The sequence below is a fragment of the Hylobates moloch genome, unplaced genomic scaffold, assembly GCF_009828535.3.
Source record: "Hylobates moloch isolate HMO894 unplaced genomic scaffold, HMol_V3 SCAFFOLD_6, whole genome shotgun sequence".
NCBI classification, from domain to species: Eukaryota; Metazoa; Chordata; class Mammalia; order Primates; family Hylobatidae; genus Hylobates; species Hylobates moloch.
Window position 1 is genome coordinate 151712440 of NW_026652281.1, and position 10703 is coordinate 151723142.

Below are 10703 nucleotides of genomic sequence, written 5' to 3' on the forward strand. Positions count from 1 at the left end.
CGTGCTCCGTGCTTTCCAGGGCTGGAGCCTGGGCGTGGTCTTCCCTGCAGCACTGAGACCCAGAAAGAGATATGGCCTGTCTGGGCTCACACAGCCACAGCCCAGGAAAATTCTACCCAATATACTCCCACAAGAACAATCCACAGGAGTTCTCTGCTCCTCCTGTTCGACAGACAGCCACATCTTCTCATGCATCGCCGGGCGCATCCCTGAGACACTACAGTGAAGGTGAAGGCTGGGGTCAATAGATTTGGTCGTATCAAACACCTGGTCACCAAGGCTGCTTTTAACTAGTAAAGTGGATATTATCACCATCAATGGCCCTTCATTGACCTCAACTACATGGTCTATATGTTCCAGTATGATTCTATCCATGGCAAATTCTGTGGCACCTTCAAGGCTGAGAACGGGAAGCTTGGCACCAGTGGAAATCCCACCACCACCTTCCAGGGCGAGATCCCTCCAAGAACAAATGGGGCAATGCTGGCGCTCAGTACATTGTGGAGCCCACGGGCATCTTCACCACCATGGAGAAGGCTGGGGCTCACTTGCAGGGAGGAGCCAAGAGGGTCATCATCTCTGCCCCCTCTGCTGACGCCCCCATGTGCGTGAGGGACGTGAACCATGAGAATTATGACAACAGCCTCAAGATCATCAGCAATGCCTCCTGCATCACCAACTGCTTAGCGCCCCCGGCCAACGTCATCCATGACAACTTTGGTATCGTGGAAGGACTCATGACCACAGTCCACGCTATCATTGCCACCCAGAAGATTGTGGATGGCCCCTCCGGGAAACTGGCATAACGGCTGCGGAGCTCTCCAGAACATCATCCCTGCCTCTACTGGCACTGCCAAGGCTGTGGGCAAGGTCATCCCTGAGCTGAACAGGAAGCTCACTGGCATGGGATTCTGTGTCCTCACTGCCAATATGTTGGTCGTGGACCTGACATGCCATCTGGAAAAACCTGCCAAATACAATGACATCAAGAAGGTGGTGAAGCAGGCATCCAACGCCCCCTCAAGGGCACCCTGGGCTACGTGAGCACCAGGTGGTCTCCTCCGACCTCAACAGCGACACCCACACCCACTCTTCCACCTTCAATGCTGGGGCTGGCACTGCCCTCAATGGCCACTTTGTCGAGCTCATTTCCTGGTATGACAATGCATTTGGCTACAGCAACAGGGTGGTGAACCTCAGGGCCCACATGGCCACCAAGCAGTAAGACCCCCTGACCACCAGCCCCAGCGAGAGCACGAGAGGAAGGCAGAGACCCTCACTGCTGGGGAGTCCCTGCCACACTCAGTCCCCCACCACACTAAGAATCTCCCCTCCTCACAGTTTCCACGCAGACTCCCTGAAGAGGGAGGGGCCTAGGGCGCTTCACCTTGTCATGTACCATCAATAAAGTCCCCTGTGCTCAGCCAAAAAAACAAAAACGAAAAACAATCCACAGGTCTTCAGTCTACATCCTGAGCAACTGGACTCAAACCCACCAGTCAGTGTCAATCAAGGCTTTATCCTCAGAGGATCAGAGGACAGCACTGCCCCAGCACCCTGGCAATCCCTTCACATGAATGACCTGGGACAGGGTAGAAGACCCTTTTGTGTTAGCCCTGGCATGTAAAGTATCGTCTCTTACCTTCCTGGCATTCATCGCCAGCTGCTGTTTCACAAAGATGAGAGGTGAGATGGGGAGGGGACAGAGAAAAGAAAAAGAAAGAAACAAAAGCCATTTCTCCCCAAGTGCTTTGCCATTGATAGCTGATATGCTTGGCTGCCATTCAGTCCCTCGGTGTCTCCTGTGTCTCTGTACCTGCCTTTTGCACACATAATTAACTGTGTGTTTTCAAAAATGGCAAATCATTCCTCCATATAAAACAACAAACTCAGTCCAGAGACAAATTGAATCAAGTTCTCTGGGTGTTTTTTGTTTTTTTTTTTTTCACTTCAATTAACACGAAGACTGGCATATATCAGAGGTGCAAATCTCCTAGCGTTATGTGACCACAAGCAGGGATGCAGCAGAATGTACACCCCCAATTATGTCTTTAAGTGCTCATTGGAGACACTTGTAATCATGTTTTATTACTGGTCTCCTCCCCAGCATAATGAACTTTGATGAAATAATGGAACAGCCCTGGCGCCTGAGCAGTCAGGCTGGCGGCCTTGCCAGCTAAGACCTCCCATGAGTACAATAGCCTGAGCGGGGCGCCCGGCACCAGTGGCAGTGGGGCGGAAAACCTGGCTCCCCGCCCTCAGCTCCCCGCCTCCTGGCTGCTGGGCCTGCCCCCCTGAGTCACAAAAATGCCACGGCCAATTGGAAATGGGGAGCAGGCCAGGAAAGCCGGGGCTCACAGAGCCTCAGAACAGAAGTACTGGACAGGAGTTAGGTGGAGGACATCTCTCCCACCCCGCCTTGTCAAGATGGGGAAACTGAGTCCCAGAGAGGGAAAATATTCTCACTGAGGCCATGCAGTGACAGAGAAGGGACTCAAAGAGGGGACTCGAAAGACCTCTCCAAATCCTAGGTCTTTCTTTAGTCTCTACAGGATTCTCTTAACCAGTGTCTCCCAGCCCCAAAGAAGCATTGAGAAATCTCAGATTCCATGGGCCCACCCGGGAAATACTAATTGAGTAGGCCTATGGGCAAAGCCAGGCATCTGTGCTTCCCAAGCAGTTCTGAGCATCAGCAGATGTGGTTGAGAAGTTGAGATTGACAGGAAGTTTAAAGTCCTCCTGGATGAAGGTTGCTATTTCTCCTTGCAACTCAAAGTGGGGGCACAGCCTAGCAGCACTGGCATCCCCAGGAGGTCCTCAATCGGAACCTGCATTTTGGCATGATCTCCAGTTTGAGGAGCACCGCTGTATCCCCTCAGTGCATCCCAGAGGGCCTCCTGAGGATCTGACTCCATCGTGATAGATAACCAACACCTTTCTGCAGAGAGCCTGGGCAGTAACACCGTCTGCCATGAGCCCAGATGCTGATGCCCCACGAAGAGCCGATGTTATCCCCATTTTGCAGCTGAAGGAATCAGGGCTGAAGAACTGACTTGAAACTTAAAATCCAAGGCCTTCCACAGCTTTTTTTTTTCCTCCTAAGCCCCCCCTTCTCTGTTGTAGATGTATAGATAGAAGAAGATAACACATGTAAAATCTCAGCTACAAGTTGTATTTTCTAGCTGATTTGTCTAGATGCCTGTTGAGGAAAATCCCAAGCGTCTCTGGTATCGGGATTGTATAAATTTATTATTTTAAAAGCTCAAATAGAAGGTTGGACGTAGTGGCTCACACCTGTAATCCCAGCACTTTGGGAGGCCAAGTTGGGAAGATTGCTTGAGTCTAGGAGTTTGAGACCCGATCTCAAAAGAAAAAGCACAAAACCTAGATAAAAGTGTTTAAACCTCCTTGGGAAAGAAACTATTTATTTGTGTAAGTTATTTTTAAATGCACTATAAGTAGTGTGATGCATATATGTGTTAATTTTTTATTTTATAAATAACTGTATTGAGGCACATTTTACACATCATTCACTCGTTTCAAGTGCACAATTCAATGACATTTTAGTAAATCTACAAAGTTGCATACCATTACAGTAAATCGATTTGGGAACATTTTCATCACCCCAATAATATCCCTCATGCATGTTTACTATAATGCCTCACCCCCATCCCAGGAAACCCTAATTTTCTTTCTATCTCTATAGATTCAATTTTTCTGGACATTCCATCTGAAAAGAGTGGTCTCTTATGTCTGGCCTCTTTCACTGAAGAGTGTTGTTTTTGAGGTTCATCCACGTGGTTGCTTGTATCTGTGATTCATTTGTTTTTATTCCTGTATAGTATTCCATTGTATGGATATGCCATATTTTGTCTTTCCATTATATGTGAATTAATTTTATCTACACCCAGAAGTAGTTAAAATTCAAAGGACCTTTATTAGGAATCCATGTCCACAGGGTCTTCAAATATCCAGTTGCTTATCTAGAATAAAGAATGTTGGAGATCATTTTTGTTCGGTGAAATGAGTGTTGCCCAAGAACTGAGGTGGGGCAGACAGAGTGTACAGGCACTGAGGTCCTCTCTGTCTGGTGCATTTCCAGCCTGGACTCTGCCACCTGGTCGTACTATAAGGTCAGTTAAATTTGCCATGAGAATATGCTGCATCCACTGTGGAGTGAAGCTTTCCAGAAAAATACTTCTCATGACAGACAGCTAGGACTTCACTTATTTTATAGGCACTCATAACAATTTGTGTCTGTTTGTTATTAAGTGAAATCCTCCCCCCACCCATTTGCTAACAGACGTTGTACATGTAGCAAAATTCAATCTGCAACTCATTTTCCTCATACCCTACTGTCCAGTAGTGAGGCTGTGGAGGGAGAAATACACAGTTCCCACCTCCCCAATCTCCCCCCTGATATTTACCAAAAGAAACTTGTAATTGATGAATGGTCAAATTGTCTTAGATCGGTTTGCAACACTTCCAAAATTATGCATTGCATCCTTCAGTACTGGGTTCCACATACATAAGTGTGGAAGACTTTCCTACCACCAGCCTTTGACGTTTGGCACGGCCATGTGACTGGTTCTGGCCAAGGAGTTGTGAGGTGAAGTGACAGGTGCCACTTCCATTCCAAAGAGGTTCATTGCTGGTCTCAACACTCCACCCCTCCTGTAGTGAGCCCTGAAGCACAGCGTTGAGAAGCCGCCGAAGAAGGAGGCAGGTACATCAGCCTGAGTGCCCGACTGATTACCCTGAGCAGAGCTCCCCAGCCCACCTGTGATGGACACATGGAGCTTGAGCAAGGAATGAATTTTCATTGCTGTAAGTCACTGGGACTGGGAGGTTGCTTGTGGTTGTAGCATAATTCAGCCTGTCCTGCTTGCCTGCAAAAGTAAGCACATTCAAGCATGGCCCTTGACTCAGAATTGCCGGTCAAGTGGGGAAGTGCAGGCTTAGTTAGACCATTAAAACAAAAATAAAAAGAACAAGTGCAAACTGATTGCAAACTGATGATAATGCATGGTCTGGGTAAGTCAGAGAAAAATCATATTCAAGTGAAAACCCCCAAAGAGACGGTGTTTTCTCTGGCAGAAGCAACACCAATGCAATGGTCTGGGAGCATAAAGACCCTGTGGGGTGTTCATCCACCGATCACCGGGTGCCTCTGCCCCTCCACCCCACTAAAGTGAGGAAACAAGGGCCGTAGGAGAAGCCGCATCTGCCTGGGACCCCTGCTCTCTGGGGTCCTGGGTGCCTGGGCTCTAGACAGTGCATTCCCTTTGAGCAGCCCGTGGCCTGAGAGGTGGCCCCAAAGCCCTCGCACACGTAGTCCCGCAGGATGCTGCTCCCGCAACTTTACACGGAGGGAACTCTGCCACTGTAATAGTTTTAACTACAACCTGAAGTTGTTATACATATATGATAATAATACTACTTTCCTTTGTGCTTTCAAGTTTACGAAACACTTCCGTCTATTTTAAAAACATTTTTGCCTGTATTAAATACCCTCCAGCAGCTTCCTAGCTCGTTTGGAATAAAATGCACATTCCTTAGCATGACGCAGCAGGCCCTGTGTGATGTGGGCTCTGCTTCCCCCTCCCCCATGCCCCCCACTAAGACGGGGCAGCCTTGCTGTTCCTCATCCCACCCGCCTACCCCATGCGTCCACCCAGAGCCTTTCTACGACATCCATTCCGTACACATTGCAGGATGCACCCTGCTCTTCTCCTTTGGTTCAAACCTTATTTCTTCAAAGAGATGTTTCCTTGCCACGAAATTAAGTTATTCCTCCATTCCAATAGCCCTCTACGAATCCCCTATTTCGTCATTTTCATTACAGGTGCCACATTTAGTGTGAATCATTTACTTCTTGATTGGCTGCTTCCCTGACAGAGCTGGGAAACAATGAAGACTTTTTTTTCTTTTTTTTGAGATGGAGTCTTGCTCTGTTGCCCAGGCTGGAGTACAGTGGCAAGATCTCAGCTTACTCCATGCAACCTCCACCTCCTGGGTTCAAGCAAGTCTCCTACCTCAGCCTCCCAAGTAGCTGGGATTGCAGGTGCCCACCATCATGCCCGGCTAATTTTTGTAATTTTAATAGAGACACAGTTTCGCCATGTTGAGCAGGCTGGTCTCAAACTCCTGACCTCAAGTGATCCACCTGCCCCGGCCTCCCAAAGTGCTGGGATTACAGGCGTGAGGCACTGCACCCAGCCGGAGATTTATTCTTATAAACTCAATGCCTAGGATAGCCCATTGGAATAGTTTAAATGAACAAATGCATGAGTGCATACAATGCATTTGTTCACCCTTTGACGGATACATTTATTTCCATTTGACGGATACATTTGTTTGTCACCCTTTGACGGATACATTTATTTCCATTTTTTGCTTGTGGAGAAAGTGCAGTGGAGAAGTTTGAGCAAGGTCCTAGGGCTAACAGTAGAGCGGAAGTGATTCCAGATCTTCCAGTCCCTGAGTCTGTGGCTTTTCCCCACCCAGCCAAGCCAAGCCAAGCCTTGCCATCCAATGTGCTTCTGTGTCACAGAGAACAGCAGACAGCCACATTGCAAGGGGGCTGATGAACTAATTCACACTCAAAGGTGAGTGTCTAAAGGTCGCTTTTCTGCAGCGCTTCCCAGGGGGATCTGGGATTTTAACAAAGGAGTGAGAGGAGCAGTGTGGGCCTCAGCACAGAGGACTTTAAGCCTAGTTCTCACGAAGTCACTTTCAAAGTGAGGGTCACTGTTACCTGGGAGCCATTTCATGGGACTTTAATCAGTGCCCAGGTCAGATCAGTGACATCCTGGCCTGTCCCCGAAAAGCCTGGGTGGCCTCAAGGCCCAGACTGCTCACCCACCAAAGGCCTCCAATTTAGACTCCTCAGCAAACACAACAATACCTGTGTCACATGGATTATACGAAGAGGACGCCCACTTCAAAGTTTTCATTCAGCATCCCCCATCTGGATCACACTTCACATTTCCAAAAATAAATCCACTCCTTATCTTATGCATAGTGCAACCTGATTACATTGTAATATTCTTGGCTATTAGCATGCATTGTTCCATGTAAATTATTATCACCGTATTTGTAATTCTGACTTGGCATTTCTTCACTTTTTAATATGCCCAGGCTCTTAAAAAGTCACTCCTTTTCTGCAAGGACCAAAAAGAAAATGGAAAAGTGGAATATGAAATGATTTGGGGTGCCCACTTTTAGTCTTTGTGAAAAATCCCTGAGCATCTGGAGTGAGAAATGAGTGTGCATTTTACAGAGGGGCGGTCAGGCAGGCCCCACCCAAGAAGGGCTTGTTTTACATCACGGGTGACCAAGGGCCAGGATTAGAACCCGGCCTCACTCGAGCCCTTTCAAGGATCTTTGAGATCTCTTTCTTACAGTCCCAAGAACCCCACTGCGGATGAGAACAAAGGTTTGTTCGATTGACCCGCCCACCGAGAAGTGACCGTCCCTCCTCTCCCCGCCTCTCCCTGACCCCCAGCTCTCGGCGGCGGGATCTGAGCCCTCTCCCACTGGACTTGTGGTACTTACTGAACAATCTCATGTTGTCTGCCGCTGGGAGAGAACACTGATAAGAGAGGAGATTAGGTGACTAACTCTGCTGGTCGCCCTTACACAATGCCAGCAGGTAACTCATTTGAAGCTTAATGACTGGATTTAGTCATAAAGGAGACCTGCAGAGGGAGTGATGTCAGAAGTGCAGGAGATTGGAGGCGGTGTCAGGGCTTCCAACCGATAGATGGAAAGAGATTGTCAGCAAGATGTAGAAATGTGTTTGTGTGTAAGAACACAGCACATGGTATGCACCTTCACATATGTGTGTGAGAGAGAGAGAGAACCGAAGAACCCAAGGGCTGAAAAAGCCTTGGTGATTCTAATTCCAGCTACCTTATTTTATAGATGGGGAAACTGAGGAAACGGCTTGTCCGAGATCCAGCTTCTGGGAGTCTTGTACTCTATCACAGCAGGAAGTGGAATTATTCTGGGATTATTTACTTGCCACTTCTCATCTCCTGGAGTCATAGCCATTGTTATCTCTCCCTGTGTATCTGTTTGCCCCGGGAGTAGCACTGTGCCTGAGGTCTGGCTGCTGAGAAATGGAACATTCCTTACGTGCGGATGGAGGCACAGCCGCCGCAGGGCCAGGCGGTAAGATGCATCATTGAATAGGGAAGCCCACAGGGTGTGCAGCATTTGGGAATGGTGGGGACTGTGGCTTGCAGGCAAGAACACACTGGGTTTCAGAGGTACAGCTGCTACTTAGTGCCAGGCAGATTTAGCTTTGGAAAATGCAAACCCAGTTTTGCTAGACCTTGGGAGTTTCAAGAGAATCTTGTTCAAGTGAGGAACAAGATTTTTTTTTCTAGGCAAAGTCTCTAATTTTTTTTTAATGTAGGTACATGTTTAAATCTTTTGTTTTTCAATACTTTGGATCAATCAACACATCAGCAGTCAGGATGGGCCCATAGCCCTCAGTTGGTGACCACTGATCATTTTATCAATGGGAACACTGAGGTCCAGAGAGAAGAACCAAAACTTGGGTCTCATGCTTCCCTGAACTGGGTAATTTTTTTCTACTGCATCTCACAGTGTGTGTGTGTGTGTGTGTGTGTGTATACATATATATGTAGGCACAATCTGATGAAAAACCAGAGCTCTACTCAACAATACTTCCGACCATTCATGGTACAGTGTGATCTTTACCCACATAATCTGCACAGCAGCCACTGGCCATAAACATTTCTGTGCTTGCTCACTCCTCACTGCAGACTGTATGTGTCTCTGTTATTCATCACTTCACAGGCTCCTTTACATGTATTTTATCCTTTGTATCCCTAACACTGGGACAAGGAGCCTTAAGTAATATCGTTCTACCCACTGGGCAGATGGGAAGACTGAGGTCTACAGTGGTACATGGACCAGCCCAAGGTCACATGGGGAGTGAAAGGCAGAGATGGAATTCAGACCCCGGTCTCTCAGGCAGGTGTTCTCCTTCCCATACCACCCTGCATCTTTGTTTTTCTGCTTCCTAACAAACAGGGCCTCTTTCTTCTCCTTCCTGTTTTTGGTTCTTTCGAACATCCTGAGCACATGAGCCTGGGATCCTCCTTAAGCCCTAGGGAGACGAAAACTCCCCTGGAGAGAGTGGGAGGCAGCAGGACTGAGAGAGAATGAAGAGAAAATCCAGGTCTTTTCCTTCTCGTGGCCTTGGAGCACAGTTTCAGCATTCTCCATCATCTTCCTGGAGGAGTAGGACCTGGTTGAAGAAAAAGAGACCCTAATTTTAAATCTTTAATGCCTCCTCACTTCTATAATGACTTAAAGCTGAAGCTGAACTTCAATAGCATAAATTATCCACAAAATTCTAAATATTTTCAAAATCTGTGCAAAATCTCAGCATGAAGTCCCCAAGGACAGGCACCTGGCCATCTCACTTTCAGTATATTCTCAGAATCTTGGACAGAGCCTGGCACATAACAGCTGCTCAATAAATATAAAAGAGGAAGAAGGAAGGAAGGAAATAATGAAACAAAAGAGAAGGGGGAAGGAGGGAAGAAGGGATGGAGAAAGAAGGAAAGGAAATATATGTATGTCAGCCCAATCCTTAGAATTAAACCTTCCAAAATTAAGCCAGCAACTGGGTGCCTGCAAATGTCTAGAGTGTTGTGAATAATTCGTTGCAAAGAATTCCGGCTTCAGTTACGGGCCATAGAGAGGTGGCGGTGGAGAGCAACGAAGAGTTAAGATTTTATGACCTCAATCCTAACTGTGCCGCTGACCTTGGATGAGTTATTTTATCTTTCTGAGCTTCAATTTAGCAACTGTGTTTCTTTTCTATTGTTGCCATTAAAAAATTATCACAAACTTAGTGGCTTAAAACAATACACATTTATACACTTACAGTTGTGGAGCTCAGGAGTCTGAAATGGTAAGCATTCCTCCCGGAGGCTCTAGGGCAGAATGGGTTCTTTTGCCTTTTCCAGCTTCTAGAAGCTGCCTATGTTGTTTGTCTTGTAATCCTGCATATGTCCAGCCTCTGCTTCCACTGTCACATCTTTGACTCTGCCCGTCCTGTCTGCCTCTTACAGGGACTCTGTGATTACACTGGACCTATCCAAGATCCAAGATAATCAACTCATCTCAAAATCCTTAAGTTGACCACAGCAGCATCGTCCCTTTTGCAATGTGAGATAACATATTCACAGGTTTTAGATCATTTTCTGCCTACCACATCCACCAAAAAAATAAAAGATACCACTTACTTTACAGGATTGTTCTGAATGTTAAATTTTTAAAAATGCATGTTCAGCACTAGACATGCAGGAGGAGATTTATAAACATAACTTCTTACCAGGTCTCAGAAATACGATCTGTCCCTACCTTGGGGGCCATATAATCCCATCTTTATCACAGAGATAAGTGGGAGACAGTATCAAAGGAATACTTGGAAAATAAACTCTCCGACATCTCACTCCCCGAGAGTGACTCTATTTACTGTTGCTTGCTTCCTTCTCATCTTCGCCCCAAAGCAGACACATTTGGCATAGCTGCAGTCATAGTGTGCATGCCTTTTTATCAAGCTTGTGTTCCCCTCACTTCTCACGGACCTACTGACCTTGTTCCATGTTGCTACACTGCCATGAAGTCATAACAAAGTGTCATGTGTAGAGAGGTCT

General features: G+C 46.9%; 1 pseudogene; it reads left to right on the forward strand.

The window, feature by feature from the left end:
* The first annotated feature begins 231 nt into the window (after positions 1 to 231).
* On the forward strand, positions 232 to 1225 carry LOC116471871 (glyceraldehyde-3-phosphate dehydrogenase-like; annotated as a pseudogene).
* The last annotated feature ends 9478 nt before the right edge of the window (positions 1226 to 10703 follow it).